General features: G+C 46.2%; 1 protein-coding gene across 2 annotated transcripts in view; it reads left to right on the top strand.

Annotated features, from left to right (window-relative positions):
- mao (monoamine oxidase) overlaps positions 1-24,040 on the top strand; it is a 162,715-nt gene that overhangs the window by 95,652 nt on the left and 43,023 nt on the right. The window lies entirely within an intron of this gene.

The following is a 24,040-nucleotide window of genomic DNA, read 5'->3' as shown; positions in this document are numbered from 1 at the left end:
TGTATCATTGATTCAGTTTAAAACAGCAGAGGCGAAACATTGTTTTATCCCTTTTTTAGGCATGACCTGTCTTTGCAGGGTGCTGACCTGATCTGCTTGATTGTAGTGCCTGACTGAGTGAGGGTTCACCAGTTCTCCTTCTGATGCTGCTGACTTCCTCTGTACTGAGCAGGAGAGTTAAATAGCGTTGTTCACACGTCTCAGGTGTTGCCAGTCTGTTGCTCCTAAAGGCATCTGTCTCTCCTCGGGGGAGATTTCTCTGAAGAAATTTGCTACAATGTAAAATGTAGAAAATTGAATGCCAGTCTAATTTAAATTTTACAGCTACTGTCTAGATTTCGCAATGGACAGTAACCTGGTAGTGAAAAGAAGGTGGGAGCTTGCTACTTCCATGAGGAAGCTGCTATTTAAATCCCTATTTTTGACCATAAGAAAGCATAGAATGTTTAGTCTGTACATCCCCTCATACCTCACCACCACATGGTAAGGTAATTTCTGACCATCAATCTCAAATCCATATTTCCATCTAATCCTTTTTGAGTCCAAAAATCTGTTGGAGTCTTGGATATGTTCAATGGCTGAGAATCTACACCCCTATTGTGTGGAGAATTTACAACACATCAATTGTCGAAATTTCTCCTTATTTCAGTTATTAGATTAGATTAGATTAGATTAGATTAGATTAGATTACTTACAGTGTGGAAACAGGCCCTTTGGCCCAACAAGTCCACACCGCCCCGCCGAAGCGCAACCCACCCATATCCCTACATCTACCCCTTACCTAACACTACGGGCAATTTAACATGGCCAATTCACCTGACCTGCACATCTTTGGACTGTGGGAGGAAACCGGAGCACCCAGAGGAAACCCATGCAGACATGGGGAGAATGTGCAAACTCCACACAGTCAGTCGCCTGAGGCAGGAATTGAACCCAGGTCTTTGGCGCTGTGAGGCAGCAGTGCCAACCACTGTGCCACCGTGCCGTCCTATCTTGACTTCTTATCTTGAGACCATTCCCCTAACAACATGCTTCATGGGGAATTCCAATATTCTGGCAAAGCCAATGACCCCTTTCTGTGCTTTTAGTACTAAAGACAAAAAGGCCCACCCTTCAGCTTCTGTGACCTCCCACATGCATTGATGGATGGCAATGTGACCGGCTCCAGTTTCAATGCATCATGACAACTTTTGTCCCATCTTTACCCTGTTCTGAGATTGCAGGTCCAGTTTAAGGTCGTGACATTTACGTGTATGCCCACTTGGTGAAGGGCAGGTACTGACCACATTGCTCATGGCTAAGTGTACACAGGAGAAATACTGCCTGAAGGCCTAAAGTTGGTATGGCCTTCTGCTAGAAGTGCTGCTTCTCTTCATGCTACATATAGCTTCTAGTCTCTGCTACATCTCCCTCTGATCCTGCAGTAAGGTGATTAACTATCCACATGGATAGTCTGTCAAGAGGTGTGGTGCTGGAAAAGACAGCCGGTCAGGCAGCATCTGAGGAGCATGAGATTCAATGTTTCGAGCATGAGCTCTTCTTCAGGAGTCTTCATCAGAAAGCTCTTCAACAGCTTATAATCGAAATGTCAACTCTCCTGTTCCTCAGATGTTCCCTGACTGGCTGTGCTTTTCCAGCACCACACTTCTTTACTCTGACTCTCCAGCGTCTGCAGTCCTCGCCTTCTCCCATATGGATTGTCTGGCATGGTCCCAAATTTGGCTTTCCAGCCCATGTTCCAAGTCTTGCCTTCCTGAGGTGCCATTTGTCCCAGGTAAGAGTGAATGCTCGGGATTTGTGTTGCTGAAGCCTAAATGGAGTGGATCCATGAGGCCTTTCATACTAAAGAAAATCCCTCCAAAGGTCCAGCAGAACTCCTGCCTAACTGAAAGAATTTTTGTCAGCTCCTAAAACAACATATTTCTTTTCCTAAATCCTAAAGGAATTAATATTTAGTCACAGGCAGGACACCTGAAAGCTTTAATGGTGATCTGTGTAAAAAATGCTGGTCAGGCGATGTACCTCATGTAGCTGAATGCATGTTCACCTGTGCCTATTAAGAGAAGGCATCAACAAGTAAGGCAAGGTCCAATATTGCAGATTGTGCATCAAACTAATGATACCATGTTGACTGTCTTCACAATCTCCCCATTCAGTCATTGATCTTTGATCTGTTGACTGTGTGTGGCTCAGATAATAATCATTTCTATGTGTAAACTATGTTCTTAAAGCAGCAAACATGTCCTTGATGCTTTTGGACCATCCCTTTGTTATTACTTCTTGCAGCACTTTGAGATTTTGCTACTTTTTGGGTATTTTGCTTGATTTTCGCAAAGTGCTTTTCTGTTAAATTCAAGATCTTGAATAACTATTTTGTGTCAGTCTTCACAGTGGAAGATGTGTCTAACATGCCAAAGAGTGATGTTAAGGATACAATGAGAAGTGAGGACCTCAATTGAATGGTTATCACTAAAGGGGGTAGTGTTGAGCAAACTTGAGGGTATAATGGTAGGTAAGTCCTCTGGTCCTGATGGAATGCATCTCAGGGAGCTGAAAGAAATAGTGGAAATTATGGTGGATGCATTAGAGGTAATTTACCAAAATTCACTGGACTCTGGGCAAGTCCCAGTGGTATGGAAGACAACAAATGTCATGCTGCTATTTAAAAGGGTATAGGCAAAAGGCAGGTAATTATAGGCCAGTTAGCTTAACATCTGTAGTTGGGAAAATGCTGGAGGCTATCATTAAAGAAGGAATAGTGAGACATCTGGATGGAAAGGGTTCCGTCAGGCAGACGCAGCATGGATTCCGGAAGGGAAGGTCTTACTGGGGTTCTTTAAGGATGTAACAAGCGCAGTGGATGCAGGGGAACAGGTGAATGTTGTAAAGTTGAATTTCCAGAAGGCTTTCGATAAGGGGCCGCATAAAAGACTCTTCCATAAGATAAGAATTCCTAGAGTTGCGGAGAATGTATTAGCATGAATAGAGGACTGGTTCACCAACACAAAGCAGAGAGTTGGGATAAATGGGTGTTGCTCTGATTGGAGATCAGTGGAGAGCAGGGTGTCACAGGGGTTGGTGTTGGTCCTGAAACTGTTCTGAAACTATAAATGATTTGGAAGAGGAGTGAATTGTATCCAACATGAGTGTAATGTATCCAAGTTTGCTGATGACACTAAATTGTGTGGAAAGGCAAGCTGAGCAGAGGATGTGAAGGGTCTGCAGGGGGATTTAGATAGGTTAAGTGAGTGGGCAAGGGTCTGGCAGATGGAGTACAATGTTGGTAAATGTGAGGTTATCTTCTTTGGAAGTAAAAATAGTAGGTCCGAGTATTGTTTAAATGGTGAAAGATTGCAGCATGCTGTTGTGCAGAAGGACTTCGGAATGCTTGTACATGAATCGCTGAAAGTTGATTTGCAGGTGCAACAGATAATCAGGAAGGCAAATGGAATATTGGCTTTCATTGTTCGAGGGATTGAATTTAAGAGCAGGGAGGTTCTGCTGCAATTGTATGAGATGTTGGTGAGGCTGCATATAGAATATTGTGCGTAGTTTTGGTATCTCAACTTGAGGACGGATACACTGACTTTGGAGGTGGTGCAGAGGAGGTTCACCAGGTTGATTCTGGAGATGAGGGAAGCTACCCATGAGGGAAGGTTGAGCCGCCTGGAACTCTACTCGCAACAATTTAGAAGATTGAGAGCAGATCTTATAGAAACCTATACAATTGTGAAAGGGATGGATATGTTGGAGACAGGCAAATTGTTTCCGCGAGTGGGTGAGACTAGAACTAGAGGTCATGGCCTCAAGATTAGGGGGAGTAGATTTAGGACAGAGATGAGGAGGAACTGCTTTTCCCAGAGAGGAGTAAATCTATGGAATTCTCTGCCCAAGGAAGCTATAAAGGCAGCTTCATTAAATATGTTCAAGACACAGGTGGATGGGTTTTTGCATGGTAGGGAAATTAAGGGTTATGGGGATAATGCAGGTAGAGGATGGATAGATCAGCCATGGTTTTAATGAATGGCGGAGCAGGCTCAATGGGCCAAATGGCCTACTCCTGCTTCTATTACTATGAAACTTTGATATAATTCCCTTTCTAATGGCATTGTGGGTCACCCCACAGCAGGTGGACTGCAGCAGTTCAAGAAGGCAGCTCACCGCCACCTTCTCAAGGGCAACTAGGGACGGACAATAAATGCTGGTCTAGGCAGTGACCACCCACATCCCCCAAATGAATAAAAGAAAAGGAAAATAGAGCATGATGAGTTGCCACTTCATATTGAAGCTTAAAGATTTGATGCTGTTGTAGCATCCTTTATTTTCTTCATTGGGAGTGCTGCTCTTGACAGCCTTTCTACAATGTATGTTTGCTTCTTTGCTTGTATGTCACATCCGGATGGTACCTCTGTAACCACAGTACTAAGATGCTTTGAAACATGATGTCCTAAGTGATTGCTACAGAGCTGGAGGAAAACACAGTCTCTGCCAGGGCGACATAGGTATGTGCAGACTCTGGTATGAAAATAAAGAAGCTACCCACAATTAAAACATCAGCTCAGAGAAAATGGCTACATTTATTCCCTTGCAGTTCCTATTTGTATCGCAGGCAATATGAAGCAAAACTGGACTGTCTTTCATGCCGAATGGCAGGAAGCTTGCTACAGTTGGCAGCAAGACTTAGTCCAGTGAAGAGGAATAGGTTTCATTCAAGGGATCCCAACAAAGTCCAGAGCAGCTTCTATACCAATCAAGGCCCTGCTTGCGATGGTCAGATCAAGGATCCTCTGCTCCCAGAGCAGAATGTCAGGCAGCACACCACCTGCTTTAGTCTTTTCATAGGCTGTTTTGCTCTTGGAATGAGAGAGAGGTAGGTATTATGGAAGATGAAAGTGGGTGACACAGTTATTACTCTTGGTGCAAGTGGAGAGAAATCCTGAGTGAATGAGCAAGAAGCAGTGTGGATGTGGAGGGTTAGTGCTTTGGGGATAGTTGAGGGTGAGTGAGGGAGATATTTGCAGGGATTTGAGAAGGTATTAAAGTGTGAGCTGCAATGGGAGGTGGGTGCTATAGCAGCAATAAATTCAGTGTGTGTTATCAGAGAGAAGATGGTGACACATATTTCTAGTTCATGGACCTTCTTCCCTCATTACTCAGAACTCCTCCAGATGGTGACACAATGGCTCAGTCAATAGCACTGCTGCCTCACAGCGCCAGGTTCCATTCCAGCCTTTGGGTAACTGTCTCTATGGAGTTTGCAAATTCTCTCTGTGTCTGCATGGATTTCCTCTGGGTGCTCCAGTTTCCTCCTGGAGTCCAAAGATGTCCATAGTGACCAGGGATGTGCTGGCTTGATTGATTAGCTATGGGAAATGTGGGGTTACAGGGATAGGGGCTGGGTTTGGGTGGGATGCTGTTCAGAGGGTCAATGTAGACTCGATGGGCCAATCAGCCTCTTTCCACACCTGGGATTCTGTGTTTGTATGGCTGTAAACAGGGTGGCAATCTTGGACTAGGCTGGCATGATCTGGTCTTGTAACCCCAATTTCTGGTCCTGGGGGATGAGGATGTGCTATCTCTGCACTACCCTGTCCAGCAGGAACTCCAGGTCCCTGTCTCTCGAAGTGAAGCATGGGCTTCCCCCATCTGCCATTTCTGGGGCAAATGTCAGGAACGTTTTGCATGGTAGGAGAATTAAGGATTATGGGAATAATGTAGATAGGAGGAGCTGACCTTAATGAATAGCGGAGCAGGCTTGATGAGCCAAATGGCCTACTCCTGCTTTTATTACAATGAAACTTTGAAACTGTGCAGGGCAAGTCTGGACTGACCGTGTTTAGCAACTGCACAGCAACATTTTGATTATGGCATCGGCACCAGGATACTTGGGTCAATTCTGAAATCTTCAATGAAAGGTGAGTTGTTCCGGCAATGTTGGATGGTAAGACAAGTTGGAAATTGAATGTGATATTTGCCATAAATTGCCAAGAAAGATACAGTGAAAACACTCATTTGGCTTTGTGGTGAGAATCACTTCAACAAGACTGACACCTCTCACTTTGCCAAAAAACTGAGATTCAGCTCATAGTGACTGTTGTGATGTGAGAAACTACAGCAAACACCTGCCAACTGTGTGGTGTTACTGACCAGAAAGATCTTTTGTGTTTTGACATTGATTACTTCATAATTTTTTTTGAAAGGTCATTCCTAGGATGTGGGTGTTCCTGGCTGGCCAGCAGTTGTTACCCTGTCCCTACTTGCCCTTGAAAAGGTGTTGGTGAGCTGTCTGCTTGAACTGCTGCAGTCCATGTGCTGTAGGCAGATCCACAATGCAGTTTGGGGCCAAAATCCTGGAACAAGATATCTCTCCAGCCTGGATGGAAGAGTGTTTTGCAACAAGTTTTATGAAGAGGTGACATGGAGGGTTTGTGCTTTTGGGATATGTGAGGGTGAGTGAGGGAACTCTTGGCTCAATTTGTAACATGTCTCACAAAGAATTTATTATAGTTTCCAGTTCCTTGGTATGCTGTGACAGAGGGGTTCTAGGCAGCGGCCTTTCTGTATTGGCCTCAGCATGGCAGTTCTTTAGATTAGATTACTTACAGTGTGGAAACAGGCCCTTCGGCCCAACAAGTCCACACCGCCCCGCCGAAGCGCAACCCACCCATACCCCTACATCTACCCCTTACCTAACACTACGGGCAATTTAGCATGGCCAATTCACCTGACCTGCACATCTTTGGAATGTGGGAGGAAACCGGAGCACCTGGAAGAAACCCACGCAGACACGGGGAGAATGTGCAAACTCCACACAGAGAGTCGCCTGAGGCAGGAATTGAACCCGGGTCTCTGGCGCTGTGAGGCAGCAGTGCTAACTACTGTGCCACCATGCCGCCCTTATTGCATCTCTCAGTCAAGAGTCCCAGATCTTGCAGGTAGGTGTGCTACCAACTGAACCGCAGTAGACTCAGTCTGATCCACTAAACAAGTGCTGTTTGTTTTTACACACCATTTCCAACCACACTCAGTTACTTTTGTTCAATCAGCTTTCTGCTCACAGCCATTGGCCACCATTCATGCATTCATTTACAGCTAATTGACTGCTAACTATCACAATTCCTGGTGAAGGGCTTATGGGACCGTGGAGGGGGTCGTTAGGGCCGACTGCCTGCCCCTCTTCCGCGGTTACGTTAGGGCCCGGGTGTCCTTGGAGAAGGAGCACACGGTGTCCACCAACACCCTGGAGTTGTTCAGGGAGAGGTGGGCGCCGCAGGGAGTGGAGTGTATTATTTCCCCGTCCAACTCTATTTTGATTTAGTCCCTACCCTCCCCTTCACTGTTTTGATCACACAGCAGAAGGGCTCTGCCTGTGAGATCCTTCATGCACGCCCGGACTCTCTGCCGTACCGCACGCTGCCCTCGAAGTGGCTGCGGGGGGGACGAGACTGTCACACACCTCCTTCTGGAATGTGCTTATGCAGAGGAGGTCTGGAGAGGAATGCAGTGGTGCTTGTCGAGGTTCGTCCCGAGCAGCGCCGTGACGCGGGACTCCGTGCTCTACGGCCTGTTCCCCGGGACTCACACCGAGACGAACATTAACTGCGCCTGGAGGATCATCAACTCGGTGAAGGACGCTCTCTGGGCGGTCCGAAACCTGTTGATCTTCCAGCTGAAGGAGTTGACCCCGACCGAGTGTTGCAGACTGGCACATTCCAAGGTCCAAGACTACGTGCTGAGGGACGCGCTGAAGCTTGGGGCAACTGCCGCCAAGGCGCAGTGGGGAAAGACCACCGTGTAAGATCGGCCTGCCTAAAGAAGAACAGGGGGCCCAAGCGGACGTTTTTTGGGCTCTGCTGATGCCTCAGCCAAATATATGTATAAGATTGAAAAATGCACAGACCTGTATATGACAATGATAAATTCAAATCTGTGTTTGTAAATGTGGACATATGTATGGCATGATCAAATGTACAGACCATCAAATCATTTTATGAATAAAGTATATTTTTGAAATAAAAATAGAATCACACAGCATTGCCCTTTGGTTTGAAGGGCAGTGCTTGTCACTGGCCACTGGGGCGTTTTTTCCTATCTTCCTGGTGGTGGCAATTGAATAAAGACTCGTGCACTTTGTGTCTCTCACTGTGTCTCACACCTGCACACACACACACCATGGGTGCTGGGGAAAAAAATAAGCACTACCGCAGTTAGGCGGTAGTGTGGGGGTTAAATAAAAAAATGAAAGAGAAAAAAAAAATGAAGGGCTTATGCCCAAACCATCGACTCTCCTGCTCCTTGGATACTGCCTGACCTGCTGTGCTTTCTAGCACCACACTCTCGGCTCTGATCTCCAGCATCTGCAGTCTTTACTTTCTCCTCCTTGCTAGCTATCACAAAAAAGCGGTCATGATTTGGTGATGCCGGTGTTGGACTGGGGTGTACAAAGTTAAAAATCACACAACACCAGGTTACAGTCCAACAGGTTTAACTGGAAGCACCTAGTTTTCGGAGATTTTGCTGGAGTGGTGCGGGTTCAAAGCAGTGGACGTGTACCTTTTGGCTCGGAATATGTGTAGTTCCTGAGGACCAGAGGAAGGGATTCTGCTCGATTGCTGCAAGTTCGACGCAGCGGACGTGTGCTGGCGGGGGAGAAACCATGGGAATCGTGTTGCGAGTCGTCGGAGCTGCTGGAGACCATCGCTGAATCGTGATTGGACGTTGGAGAAACATTTGTGAAGAAGGTGGAGGAGCACATACCGGTCGATCGGACGGTGTTCACGAAGCAGATTTTGCTGGAGTGCTGCGAGTTCGAAGCAGTGGACGTGTACTGCCTGTAGGATTTCCCTGCGACAGGCTATTTCAATGTGACCTTCAGGAGCGTGAAAAATTGCGAGCAGCTCCTGAAGGTCTTCAAGGAGAAGGAAGGGGAACCTCTGTTCTCCATCTTGTCGGCGGTCCTGTTGTGTGTGCTTCCTGCGCAAATGAGTCGGGTTGTAACAATCCAAATGTACAACCCTCGCGTCCCAGTAGCAGATGTCCTGACCTTCCTGAGAAGATATGTCCAGGTCGAGGGAGAGAGTACCGATATGGTTGATCCTTTCGGGATCTGGACCAGCAAACCCTGAGGGTCAGGGTAACCCTGAAGGTCGATGCCAGTGGGAACATCCTCCACCCACCCTCCATTGGAGGAAGCAGAGGTTACCTGACATACACAAGGAAGCCGAACGTGTGCCAAACCTGTGGGAGGTCAGGTCACATGGCGGCGGATTGTAAGGTGACCGTCTGCCGAAACTGCAAGCAGGAAGGCCACCTGACCAAGGAATGTAAAGAGGCCAAGAACTGTAATCTGTGCGGAGAGGTGGGCCACATGTACAAGGCCTGCTCAAGACGAGGGGCCGCCACCTATGCACAGATGGCCGGAGGTGGCAACACGAGCCGTGGACCGCCTAAGACCAGCAAGGTACCACAAAACCGCACGGGAATGGTGTCTGGAGGCACCCAGAAGGAAGGGCAGGCTGTAGTGGAGCAGACGGCAGACAGTGGGGAGGTGTAGCAGCCGATCCAAGCTCCTTCAAGACAGACGGAGGAAATGAAAGAGGAGGGATCAAAAGAAGCAGAGGATTGGATTACTGTCAAAAGCAGGAAGAGGAAACCTCCCAAAGCCACCCAGTGAAGGGGGAAGCAACACCTACATGACGAGGATACAGGCAGCTCTTCCGACAGTGAGGACGGGCGCAAGGAGGGTCGTCATCAGAGGAAGAGACAGAGCGCCGCGTGGAAAAAGGAGGGCAGCACTGCCCAAACAGGGAAGGAGGATCCCTCTGAGGGGATGGGTAAAGGCCTCCCCCCACCCAGTGAGAACCAAGAGGTACCCACCGGCCCACAGCTCCAGGTAACTGGGGGCAGCGGTCCTATGACAGCCCCGCTGTCCGATGGAGAACTAGACTGTGCGGACCCTGGGCCCGACCCAAAGACACCAGAGCGGGGAAATGGCCCCAGCATGGAGCCGGACAGCTACCTCAGCCCTGGGAGGGTCCAGCAGTTTGCCGTCACCACGGGGATGCACACAGCTACCCCAGAGGGGCAAGACCAGCAGCAAATGGACACTGTTAACCTTGTAAACTGTTAAAATGGGGTTAAAAATTGCCAGCATCAATGTGCGTAGCATCAAATCGGCTACGCGATGTGTTTCTACGATGGCCTTCCTGGCCAACGTTAAAGCCGATGTCCTGTTTCTGCAGGAGTGTGGGATACCGCACCTCAGTAGCTACAGGAGATGGTCGAGCTTGTGGGCCCATGGGCCGTCAGTTTGGTCGGGGGGCAACGATAACCGCGCCTCCGGCCGAGGTATCTTGTAGCGAGGAGGCAACTTCACCATCTCCGAGGTTAAGGAGGTGGTGGGCGGGCGCTTCCTTGTCGCTGATGTCATGTACAGGAATGCTCCCCTGAGACTGATTAATGTGTACGCCCCAGTGGGTCAGAGTGAATGGTTGGCCGTCCTGCAGCAGCTTCCAGTGTTGCTGGCGACGTCAAGGCCGGTCATTCTGGCCGGAGACCTCAACTGTATCATTGATGCAGATGGACGATCCGGTGGGGGGGGACAGTAAACTGGACGCCACGTCCAGACCCCTGATGGACACCGTAAAAGATGCCAAGCTGCACGACGTCTTCAGCACCCCTGCAGACGGAGCGCAGCGTAGATACACCTGGTCACGGGCAGACGGGTCTATCTGCTCAAGGATAGATTACCTGTTTGTTTCCCGAACGCTCTCGGTCAGATCCACCAACATCAAGCCGGTGTTCCTCTCTGACCACTGCCTCCTGCTGGCCGACTGTCACCGACAGGACGAGCAGCGGGCTGGTAAGGGAACGTGGAAGCTGAACACAAAGCTGTTGACCCCGGGAAACATTGAGGAGCTCAGGAGGGTCTACGCAGGTTGGAGAACCGTGAAGCCCCTCTTTGGGTCCCCAGCGGACTGGTGGGAAACAGTAAAAGGGAACATCAAGAGGTTCTTCATCCTCAAAGGTGTTCAGGAGGCAAGAGAGAGGTGGGGAAAACTGTCCCAGCTCCAGGAAAGTATGCAGAACCTGCTCCTGCTGCAGACGATGGGGGTCGATCTCACGGAGGACCTCAAGGAGGTGAGGGGCCAGCAAGCCTCGCTCTTTGCTTCGGAGGCCTCCAAGATAATCTTCCGGTCCAGGGTCCACTCGGTGGAGCAGGACGAGACGTGCTCACGTTTATTCTTCCAGAAGGTGCACAAAGAGAGCTCCGTGCTCAGCAGCCTGAAGGAAGAAGATGGCTCGATAACGTCATCTCAGGCTGACGTCATGAGGATCAGTAAATCCTTCTATGCCAGTCTGTATGGCGCGAAGCCGACCAACAGCGCGGCCTCCCAGTCATTCCTGTCCTCTATCACGGAGGTCTTAGACGACAGAACACAGGAGAGGCTGGACCAGCCGCTATCTCTGGACGAGCTGACCAAGGCCCTCGAGTCCTTCGAAAAGAATAACACTCCCGGAAGCGACGGCTTACCGGTCGAGATCTATTCTGCTCTGTGGGACTTGATTGGCCAGGACCTGCTGGAGGTGTATGTCAGTATGCTTCGGGCAGGTACCATGAGTGAATCCATGAGGAAAGACATCATCACCCTCATCTACAAGTGGAAGGGGAAGAGGGAGGAACTCAGAAATTGGAGACCAATCTCACTGTTGAATGCGGATTACAAAATTCTGCCAAAGGTAATCAGGTCAGGTCTGCTCTGGGGTTAGTGATTCACCCTGACCAAACCTGTGCTGTACCGGGCAGGAAGATCGCTGAGAGTCTCGCACTCCTCAGGGATACGATCGCCTACGTGCAGGACAGAGGGTTGGACACCTGCCTGATCAGCCTGGACCAGGAGAAAGCCTTTAACAGGATATCACACAGGTATATGAGAGATGTTCTCTCCAAAATGGGCTTTGGGGAGGGAATCTGCAATTGGATCAGACTGCTCTACACCAACATTGTCAGTGCAGTCTCAATCAATGGGTGGGAATCAGATAGCTTCCCAGTCAGATCTGGAGTCAGGCAGGGCTGCCCTCTCTCTCCTGCCTTGTTTGTGTGCTGCACAGAGCCATTTGCCGAGTCCATTAGGAAGGATGCGAGCCTGAGAGGGGTGACTATTCCTGGCAGCGGGGGCCTGCAGGTTAAGGCCTCTCTGTATGTGGATGACGTCGCCGTTTCATGGATGAAGGCCATGCTCTTCGGGAACTGGGCCGACCAATCCTCGATCCCGTTCACTGTCAGGACCGACCACCTGAAGGTGCTGGGTATTTGGTTTGGGGGGCGGGGGGGGGTGGTGGTGGTGGGGGTGGGGCGGCTGGGGCGTGCGCCAAGTCTTAGGAAGAGTGTATCAGCAAAGTCAGGCAGAAACTGGGCAGATGGAAGCTACGGTCGCTCTCCATCGCGGGAAAAAAAACCTGGTCATCAGGTGTGAGGCACTGTCATTGCTATTATACGTGGCACAGGTCTGGCCTATTCCCAGAACCTGTGCCGCTGCAGTCACCCGGGCCATCTTCCAGTTTATATGGAGGTCAAAGATGGACCGGGTCCGAAGGGACTCGCTGTACAAAGATCTGGGCAACAGGGGAAAAAAATACACCCAACGCCACCCTCCCCCTGATGGCCACCTTTGTGTGTGGCTGCATTCCCGGTACGTGGATCCCCGGTACGCAAACACCAAGTGTCACTTTGTACTGAGGTTCTACCTGTCCCTGGTGTTGCGAAGGATGGGCCTGGCCTCGCTGCCGCGGAATGCTCCGAGTAGTTGGACTGTTTCATATCACCTGTCCTTCGTGGAGAAGTTTATGAAGAAAAACACCTTTGACCACAAGTCCATCAGGAAGTGGTCAGCACGTAGTGTCCTTGAGACCCTTCGGGAAAAGGAGAGGGCGGATCCTATCGAGCGATTCCCTGAGCAGACTGTCAAAGCCATTTGGCAGAATGCCTCATCGCCAGAACTTTCCAACAAACACCAAGACATGGCATGGCTGGTGGTGAGAAGGGCTCTGCCTGTAAGATCCTTTATACATGCCCGGACTCTCAGCCGCACCGCACGCTGCCCTCGAAGCGGCTGTGGTGGGGGGTGGGGGGTGGAGGGTGGAGGGGGGGGGGGGACAAGACTGTCACACACCTCCTTCTGGAATGTGCCTATGCAGAAGTCTGGAGAGGAATACAGTGGTGTTTGTCGAGGTTTGTCCCGAGCAGCGCCGTGACGCGGGACTCCGTGCTCTACAGTCTGTCCCCCGGGACGCACACCGAGACGAACTGTGCCTGGAGGATCATCAACTCGGTGAAGGACGCTCTCTGGGCGGTCCAAAACCTGTTGATCTTCCAGCTGAAGGAGTTGACCCCGACTGAGTGTTGCAGACTGGCACATTCCAAGGTCCAGAACTACGTGTTGAGGGACGCGCTGAAGCTTGGGGCAGTTGCCGCCAAGGCGTGGTGGGGTAAGACCACCGTGTAACGTCTGCCTGCCTAAAGAAGAACAGGGGGCCCACGCAGTCATTTGGGCTCTGCTGACACCTCAGCTAAAAATGTAATCGTACAGATGTGTAAATAGGAATGATTACTCTGTTTCGGTATGCAAGGAAATGGAATGTTTACATATGTATGGCATGTCCAACTGTACAGACCACCAATGTATTTTATGAATAAAGTGTATTTTTGAAATTAAAAAAAGTCACTCCTTCATCACACTCACACATGCACCCCCTCATAGACTTAAGAAAGTCTATACACACACACACACACACACACACTTTCTCACACTCAACCCCCCACCCAGACAGACAACTCACATGCACACATATATTTTGTGTGGTGAATTTGTACCTTCAGGGTTACATTGTATTTTGCTCAAAAACTGCATGCATTCGTGTAGAACTCTGAGCTCAAAAACCGGATGAATTCATGTAAAACTCCATTATCTCGCTTTTTAGATTAGTATCAGTCTAAACATCATGGGATAGACAGAGAACACAGGGGGCTAACACCTTCAACATATTGTCTAGCTATCACCATTGTTACAGCTAACCTGAGAATGCAACTTTTTTAAAAAAGGTTTTGTGATTTACACATGAAAGAATTGAAACTATCACTGTATTCTAACAGATGAAAGACTTAACAGACATTCAATTTTTCAATGTATAATTTCAGTTACATCACACTGTAAGTCTTGGCTTCTAAATTGTGTTAGGATTGAGCCCTCCACTATCACCTGATGAAGGAACGACGCTCCGAAAGCTAATGTGCTTCCAATTAAACCTGTTGGACTATAACCTGGTGTTGTGATTTTTAACAAAAAAGCAAGTATGATAAAATCTTTACAAGCTACCCAGTATCCTTTAATGGTTTTGTAGACCTAAGTTAAGTTCAAAATGTTGAACTGAGTTTCTGTTTGCAGCTGTTAAACCACTTCTTATCAGAGTTGCAGTCTTACCAATGTTTCCTAATGTTTGGACTGTTTATCTTTGGACTCTGTTTATTACCAGACTGGCAACAGCAGATACTCTGAACTTTTGAATCATATCCAAGTTATACATGTTAACCTGAGCCCTTGAAGTAACTTTAACCTCCTCCCCTTGCAAAAAGCAATGTATCCTCGTTAGGAACACCACTCCCTCCCCCCACCCGGCAAATGGTGACCTACTCCTAGTTACAACACGCCCCCCCACAGCCTCCTTGTCCTGATGACCCTTCTCCCCTCCTATCCCAATGCTGAGCTTCTTATCAGCTCTAATGGCAGAGGATGACCTCAAGAGTCCCTTGCTGTGTCCTGAAGAACATTGGTTTTAACTTAAGGCCTTCAGTCCCTCTGACTAGCCATCGAGCAGGAAATGAGGAAAAAACAATTACTGATAAGTCCAGAAACTGCATTTCTGGCTTCATAGGCAGGTCTTGCAATCTCCTGCTATCCTCCCTACCTCCCTGTAAAGGTGTCTACCAAAATGGTTATTTTACAAATAATTTTCAGCATGCTATCAGTTAATACTTTGACAGCTAACAAATGTCAATATTTAATATTGAAAATCCTGTCTCACAGTGCCACCTGTAGGTACAGCTGGTATTGCAGATGATGGTTGACATAGAAATTGTTAAATAGATTGTTCAAAACCACTCATTCATTGATTGTAAAATGACAGAAGCTCTAGGTGGACATCTGAGCACATTTCTCATTAGACAGTGGCAATTATCAATTCAGGACATTGCTGCCTTGTTCATTGCTCTCACCTTACCCATATTCAGCTCAGATGTCCACCCATATTCAGCTTCCTAACTTACCAAATACATCAAAAAAGCTAAATGATAAGAAAATTTGGTGTGTAAACTGAAGTGGGGGCCTGGTGAATTCAGCTGGCTGCTTGTTCTGAAGGTCTTCCATATTAGCAACCAGATTCCAACACCTTAGGGCACACTCCATAGGTGATGGTGGCTATGTTCCTCCATGTTCATGGACCTTTGTATTCAACATGTGCCAGCCTCTAAGACCTGTCATGGTAATCTCCGACCTACTTACATGATGCTTCTGCACTTGAATGTTGCACCTCTGACTGCACTGACCACGATCATTGCAATGCTGCAGTAAGGACACTGTGCGCTCAGGGACACAGTCCCAGCTCACAGAGTAGACCAGACTGCAAGGGCTTATGCCTGAAATGTCGACTCTTCTGCTCCTCAGATGCTGCCTGACCCATTGTGCTTTTCTAGCGCCACCCTTTTCAACTCAGACTGCAGCTTCAAGCTTTTCACTCACTGTCATAGCGATCACTCACTCTAACCCTCATTGGATGCTCACGGCACCTTTTCGAACCCTGCTTTCTCGTACTTTGCCTGGTCAGCCAGAGACACCGGGCTAATACTATTTCTGTCTTACCTTGCCATTTAGTGCAGATGAGGAGCCAGGAGGCTTGTCATCAGCAGGCCTCATTAATGTGGATACTCTTTAGTCAGGGGGTCCTGGCACAGGGGCTTGGAAATAGTCAGGCAATCAGGGTCAGGATGCTGTCCGCATAAGGGATGTGTTGGGCAGCTCACGACTCATCTTGAGTCTTTTTGCCCTACAAGGGCAAAATTTCTTGCTGGAAGGAAAGACTGGTGGGTTTTAGGGGAGATGAGTGGTACAGCTGCTATTGTTCGTAGTAGCTGGTGAGATATCCCAAACGAGTGTGTAAGTAGCATAGAGGGTTAATGTTTTTTTGGGATTGGGCTGGGAGGCTGTGTATGAGTGACTGAGGGAATATGCTGCAGGTATGGAGTGGTGGAGCATTTGTCATAGAGTCATAGAGATGTACAGCATGGAAACAGACCCTTCGGTCTAACCCGTCCATGCCGACCAGATATCCCAACCCAATCTAGTTCCACCTGCCAGCACCCGGCCCATATTCAAACCTCTCCCATTCATATACCCATCCAGAAGCCTTTTAAATGTTGCAATTGTACCAGCCTCCACCACTTCCTCTGGCAGCTCATCCCATACACGTACCACCCTCTGTGTGAAAAAGTTGTCCATTCGATCTCTTTTATATCTTTCTGCTCTCACCCTAAACCTATGCGTTCTAGTTCTGGACTCCCCAATCCCAGGGAAAAGACTTTGTCTATTTATCCTATCCATGCCCCTCATAATTTTGTAAACCTCGATAAGGTCACTCCTCGGCCTCCAACGCTCCAGGGAAAACAATTCCAGCCTGTTCAGCCTCTCCCTATAACTCGAATCCTCCAACCCTGGCAACATCCTTGTAAATCTTTTCTGAACCCTTTCGAATTTCACAACATCTTTCTGATAGGAAGGAGATCAGAATCGCATGCAGTATTTCAACAGTGGCCTAACCAATGTCCTGTACAGCCGCAACATGACCTCCCAACTCCTGTACTCAGTACTCTGACCAATAAAGAAAAGCATACCAAACGCCTTCTTCACTATCCTATCTATCTGCGACTCCACTTTCAAGGAGCTATGAACCTGCACTCCAAGGACTCTTTGTTCAGCAAAACTCTCTAGGACCTTACCATTAAGTGTATAAGATTTGCTTTCCCAAAATGCAGCACCTCGCATTTATCTGAATTAAACTCTATCTGCCACTTCTCAGCCCATTGGCCCATCTGGTCCAGATCCTGTTGTTATCTGAGGTAACCCTCTTCACTGTCCATTACACCTCTAATTTTGGTGTCATCTGCAAACTTACTAACTATACCTCTTATGCTATTAATGATAAAAAGTAGAGTCTTGCTGGGAGGTGAGTATCATAGCAGAGAAAGAGTGAAGTCCCACCTCTACACCCACCCCAACCAGCAAGAGCTCCAGGTCTCTGCCTGGAAAGTGGGCCAATGATTCCTCCTCTCAGCAACTGTCTGGGTCAAACATTGGGAACTCTGCAGAGCAACTCTTATATAATTTTACAAGCTGTAACATATATCTTATTGATAAAGTAAACGTCTGCATTTGCTCATAGGGCTGTGACAGTTTCCTGGGATGGGATTCTCTTTAAAATAAAAAACAGCTGTACATGTCTAAAAATCTCCCCGGGCAGGCTCAGTAAACAGGCTTCTTGTAATCTTGACAGCCCACTCCCCTCCCCAAGAGCTACCCTGTGGAAAATTACAAGTCTTTCAACATGAATCCTCAGACTCTTGTGAAATCTGTGCCTCTAATTTGTAACCAACGGCATTCACAAGACAGGATTGATTATTGGCACCATACCATTAATGTTTCTCCTGAAACTGCAAAAACTACCAAAAAACAAACCCCTCTAACCATCCATCTACAGAGTACCTGCTCCTTTCATGCGAACATCATGTGGGAGTCTATTGATGTTAGGACCCCGATCTTTACCTTGTATAATATACCTACTTTTAACCAGTATTTAATGCCAATCTCTAGGCCCAGACTGGGAAAGCAGTGTGTGGAAATGACCAGAGGAACAGGGCAGGACGTTCTGCTTTGATTTTGGACTCTCTATTACGAGGGGGCATAGCTTTAAATTAAGGCGTGGTAGGTATAGGACAGATGTTAGGGGTAGATTCTATACTCAGCGAGTCGTGAGTTCATGGAATGCCCTGCCAGTAGCAGTGGTGGACTCTCCCTCTTTATGGGCATTTCAACGGGCATTGGATAGGCATATGGAGGATAGTGGGCTAGTGTAGGTTAGGTGGGCTTGGATCGGCGCAACATCGAGGGCCAAAGGGCCTGTACTGCGCTGTATTGTTCTATGTTCTATGTTCTGTGTTCTCTCCGCCTCCCCCCATCCCAACAATAGTCGGAATCAAAACGGTTCCCAATGTTTTCATTTTCCTCTGTGTGCTTCCAGAAGAGATTTCTTTCCTTATATTTTATAAGCCTGCATAATGCAGAAAAATATTTTAGTACCAGATAGAGTGTGGTAATAACAGGGTTCCATTGTGTGTCTCGAGTAACTTGCTGCCATTTTGTGACTTCTTCAGAATAAAGCTGCCGATTATATCTTGATCACAGTTTCAATGCAATCACAGTCCTCACTGTGAAAAATATGTGATCACGTGTACAGATTTGAATAATGAGGCCACTTGTAAAGAGGGAATGTAATTAACTTTGGCTACATTCTATGCTAGATTCACCAAATCAAAAAGATAAGCTGTAGCTTTGAGCTCAATTTAAAAATATAAATATTAATTCAGTGCAATGTCGAATTTTTCAGCAATGCTAATTCTCTGCTGCCCCCTTGTGTTCCTTTTGACTGTCGTTAATTGCAATATTTTGTGGTGCAGTGCTAATGTTCCTTGGTCTGGTCCAAAAAGTCCATGTGCGTGTCCCACCTCCCTGAAGGTTCCTAATGAGTCCAAATGTGTTGATTAAAACATAATAAGTTGGTGAGGAAAGACCCTAGTGATCAGTCCAGCCTATCCCATACGGTTCTCCCTTCTTAATCCGGAGCCATGTAATCTCCTTTTCAAGAGCTGAGAAAACAGGTAAATGTCAATTAATTTTAAAGAATAAATCTGAAAATATCTCCCTAACTCCTTCAAGCAGTCCACACAAGGCCAGGAGACAATCTTATGGTCCTAATTAATTTTACCTATATTTCTTGTGAGGAATGATCTCTGCCCAGACTCACAAACAAGTCCAGCTCCTGCTCGAAGGAATTCCATAAATTGGAATGCCTGCTCCAGATGGCAACCTGTACCACTGTTGTTGATTTGACTGTGTCAAAATCAAACCCGTGGCTCGAGACTGATGGTCTGTGTATTCATATTGTTGGTATCCTGATTCAGAGCTGAAAATGTGTTGCTGGAAAAGCGCAGCAGGTCAGGCAGCATCCAAGGAGCAGGAGAATCGACGTTTCGGCCATAAGCCCTTCTTCAAGCTTATGCCCGAAACGTCGATTCTCCTGCTCCTTGGATGCTGCCTGACCTGCTGTGCTTTTCCAGCAACACATTTTCAGCTCTGATCTCCAGCATCTGCAGTCCTCACTTTCTCCTCGGTATCCCGATTCAGACCTGCTTCAGTAAAGATTTTTGTTTTAACAGGAAATAACTTAATTCTGCATTGGGATCTCAAACCTCAGTAGAGCACCCAAAAGAACATTAGGTTGCAGATTGTTATTCATTCTTCCACCATTGCTAGATTTAGGAAGTTGCAACCACGTATCACATTTTGTGAGGCAAGGTCCCTAGCACGAAACCTTTCTCGAAACAAGCATAGAAATAAGGGATCAAACTAGGCCATTTAGCCTCTAGAGTCTGTCCTGCTCTTCTCGATCACACTGACCACTTAGCGCAATGCTATATGCTATCTCTATATCCCCTGACATCATTAGTAACTAGAAATCTATCAATCTTTGCTCTTGAATGTAAAGGCTAAGCTTTCACTGCTCTCTGGAGTATACTAAAGACTCCACCCCTCCCCCGCCCCCACCCCCACCCCCACCTTGTGAGTGAAGAAGTTCCTCATTTCTATTAAAAGTGGTTTTCTTTTCAGTTTATCTGTTCATCTCTTGCTTGTCCAATTCTTCTTCAAGTCTCAGGACATACTCCTCAACTCATATCCCTACCAAGTTTTGTATCATGTGCAAACTTGGAAAAATTACAATTGATACCCACATCCCGATATTTTCTAATTGACCCATTCGGGTTCACACATTCAAATCATTGATGTAGATTATGAACAGCTGGGGCTGATCTTTGTGGTACTTGGTGAGTCACAGCCTATCAACCTAAGAATGATCCATTTATTTTTCTTTGTTACCTGTAGACCAACTTCAATCCTTATCAATGTTCTATTACCAATCCCACGCACTTTGATGTTGTTTACCAACCTTTTGTGTGAGGCTTTAACAAAAGCCTTCCAGAAATCAAAATACACATTGACTGGCTTCCCCTTATCAACTCTGCTTTAAAAAACTCTATTGGGTTTGTCAAACATCATTAACCCTGCATAAATCTTGTTGATGCTGTCCACACAGGTGATTATTTCTAAATATCCAGTAATCACGTGATTTATAATCTATTTCTGACATTAAGCTAACAGTTCTGTAGATCAGCATTTTCTCTTTCCTTCCTTTCTTAAACAATAAGGTTACATTTGCAATCCTTCAATCATAAATGCATCTACTATCTCTGTAGTCTTTTCTTCCAACACTTCAGGTGAAGAATGTCAGGGGATTTGCCAATTTTTAGTCCTATTAACATCTCTAATACAGAACCACAACAACGAGCACCCGAGCTACAAATCTTCTACCAAACTTTGATCTCTAATGCTTTATTTTCAACCAATATTCTTTCAGGTCCACACTCTCATCAGATTCTTGAATCGTAATTATTTCAGGAAGATTTCTGTGTCTTCTTCTGTAAAGACTGTCACAAAGTATTTATTTACTTTCTCTGCCATTCTCTATACCCTGTCATAAATTGCCCCACGTCTTCCTCCATGTTTCTCTTTGCCCATATTTTTCATTGTACTCACCTATAAAAATTTTTTTCAATCCATTTGTTTCTTGCTACTTTATGCTGTATTCAGATTCTATTCGCTTGTTTATCCCTTGCACGGCCTTCCTGGTCTTTCTGAACTGCCCTGGAGACACCCATTCCATCTCTGCCCAAATGCTCTTAATCTGCAGTGTGACCACTTTGTTGAATGCTCTAAGCACACAAGTCCCAGTTTTGTCTATGACTCGCAGCTGTTCTGAACTCCAAGCAAGTTTCAAAACTCAATGATGGGAAACAAAGATACATTCCGCTCATGAGATTGCTTAGGCCATGTGAAATGTAGACGGCTCCCTACATGGCATAGGATGGGTATTCCATACAGCTGAACTGTCCTGCCATGTCTTAGCAAATTCATTAAATCTTGTTAAACAGCAATTACTAAACCCATGACTATTTCTATCTGGGACAACAAGGGCAGCAGCTACAAGGAAACAACACCAACTGCCAAGTTCTCCTTCAAGCCACTTGCTACTCTGAGTTGGAAATATGTTGCAATCCTTTCAGCTTCACTGGGTCAAATTCCTGAACTTGCTTCCTAACAGGGTTATGGGCATTCCTCCTCAAAATTGAAACGGGTCACCAGAACATTGCGTGGTTGCCTGGACTACTAGTCCAGTGACAATACCACTACATCATCATGAACGTAAGTGGACTGCAGAGGCTCAAAAAGGTAGTTCACTATAACCTTTTCAAGAGCAATTAAAGACAGGCAAGAAATGTTCAACCAGCCAACAAAGCTTTCATTATGTGAATGATTTTAAAAAAAACTTATTTTCAGGCTAATTACTTTTAACCTGGAGACTAGAGAGTAGAAAAGATTAATTGTACAATCAGGTGCTGGGACTCGTGCTTTCAATTCCTTATGCAATCATAAATTTTACTTTGTAGTAGCGAGGGAGTGGCACTAGCGAGAAACCTTGGCCTTCATATCTGACCCACATTCTTTCAAATCTATTACAGTTAATAGTAAATGAATAACTTAAGGTTAAAGGTAGAATTTTCATATATTTAATTTGGAAGGTTTGAGTTCAGTATGCACTTTTAATGCTTTCTATGAAATCCTCCTGGAACATTAGGGTCTTTGTTTGTTGACCTTTGTATATATGCTTCTTATGATGTTTTGATATAACTAAAACATATTCCAGTGCAGAGGAAAGATGGTAGGTGGTGTTGGGGGGATGGGGAGTGGGGGTAGTGCAGGGGTGTAAAAGACAACCATCCATGGTTAAACAAGAAGGTCAAGAATGATATAAAGTCAAAAACTAAAGTATACCATATTGCAAAGGCCAGTGTCAGGCTGGAAGATTGGAAAGCTTTCAAACATAAACAGAGGAAAACTAGCATAAAATATCAGAAAGAATAGCAAAAGCTTATATATGTATATAAAAGGGAAGAGAGTCACTAATATGAGTGTTGGTTCCTTGGAAGATGAAACCAGAGAGTTAATAGTAGGGAACACTGAAATGGCAGCGATGCTAAATCAATACTTTGCCTCAGTTTTCACACCTGATGAAGGGCTTATGCCCGAAACCTCTATTTTCCTGCTCCTTGTATGCTACCTGACCTGCTGTGCTTTTCCAGCAACACATTTTTCAGATCTGATCTCCAGCATCTGCAGTCCTCACTTTCTCTCAGTTTTCACAGTGGAGGACAATCGTACCATTTCTATTGGAATGGGCAAGGCGGAGGCAATAAAAAAGGTAGAACTTAGAACAATCAACATTGATAGGGAAAAGGTACTCAGCAAACATTAGCATTGAGGATAGACAAGTCTCCTGGACCTCATGGCATGCATCCTATGGTATTAAAAGAAGTGGCAGGGAGATAGCGGATCCATTGGTTACCATATGCCAAATTTCTCCGGACACAGGAAAAGTTCCCAGTGGATTTGAAAAATCCTAATGTAAAGCCCTTATTGCCTTCCTCCCTTTTTGAATATGTAGAAAAGTACAGACCAGTTAGTTGAACATCTGTTGGGAAAGTGTTAAAATCAACTATCAAGGAAACAATGTCAGGACGTTTGGAAAGTCAAAACGCTATCCAACAGAGTCAGCGTGGTTTATGAAGGGCAAATCATGTTTGACTAATTTGCTAGAGTTCTTCGAAGATGTAACAAGTAAGATGAATAATGAGGATACTGTAGATGTAATTTATCTGGACTTCTGGAAAAGATTGATAAGGTGACACACAAAATGTTAACTCACAAGGTTGGATTATATGGCATTAAGGGTAATTTATTAGCCTGGATAGATGACTGGCTGATGGACAGAAGACAGATAGTCCTGATAAATGTTTTGCTTTCTGGATGGCAAGAAGTAACGAGTGGGGTTCCATAGAGTTCGGTCCTTGGACCCCAGCTATTTACAATCTACATTAACAACTTGGATACAGGGATAGAAGGCTCTATAGCCAAATTTGCAGATGACACAAAAGTAGGTGGGACAGTAAAGTGCAATGAGGAAATAAGAGCCTTAAAAATGGATATAGATAGGTTAGGAAATTGGGCCAAAATGTGGTAGATGGAGTTTAATGTGGATAAGTATGAGGTCATGCATTTGGGTTGAAAAAATTGGGAAAATGACCTATTATATAAATGGGAAGAGATTTTGGGGTGCTCTGGTGCAGAGGGATCTAGCTATGTTTGTTCACGTATCACAGAAAACTAGCATGTAGATACAGCAGATAATAAAGAAAGTGAATGGAATGTTGGCCTTTATAGCTAAAGGAATAGAACATAAAGGTTCTACATAAAGTATTGCTGCAATTATACAGGGTATTGGTTAGACTGCTGCAGGAGTGTTGTGCACAGTTTGGTCTCGTTATTTGAGGAAAGATGTAGTGACGTTGGAGGCAGTTCAGAGGAGGTCCACTAGATTGATCCCAGGGATGAGTGGTTTGTCATATGAAGAGAGATTGAACAGTTTGGGCCTATACTCATTGGAATTGAGAAGAATTAGGGGAGATCAAACTGAGGTGTTCAAGATGATAAAAGGTGCGAATAAACTAAGCATGGTGCAGATGCTTCCTCTTGTGGGGCATTCT

This window comes from Chiloscyllium punctatum, chromosome 15, assembly GCF_047496795.1.
Source record: "Chiloscyllium punctatum isolate Juve2018m chromosome 15, sChiPun1.3, whole genome shotgun sequence".
NCBI classification, from domain to species: domain Eukaryota; kingdom Metazoa; phylum Chordata; class Chondrichthyes; order Orectolobiformes; family Hemiscylliidae; genus Chiloscyllium; species Chiloscyllium punctatum.
This window is presented reverse-complemented; position numbering and strand designations above follow the sequence as displayed.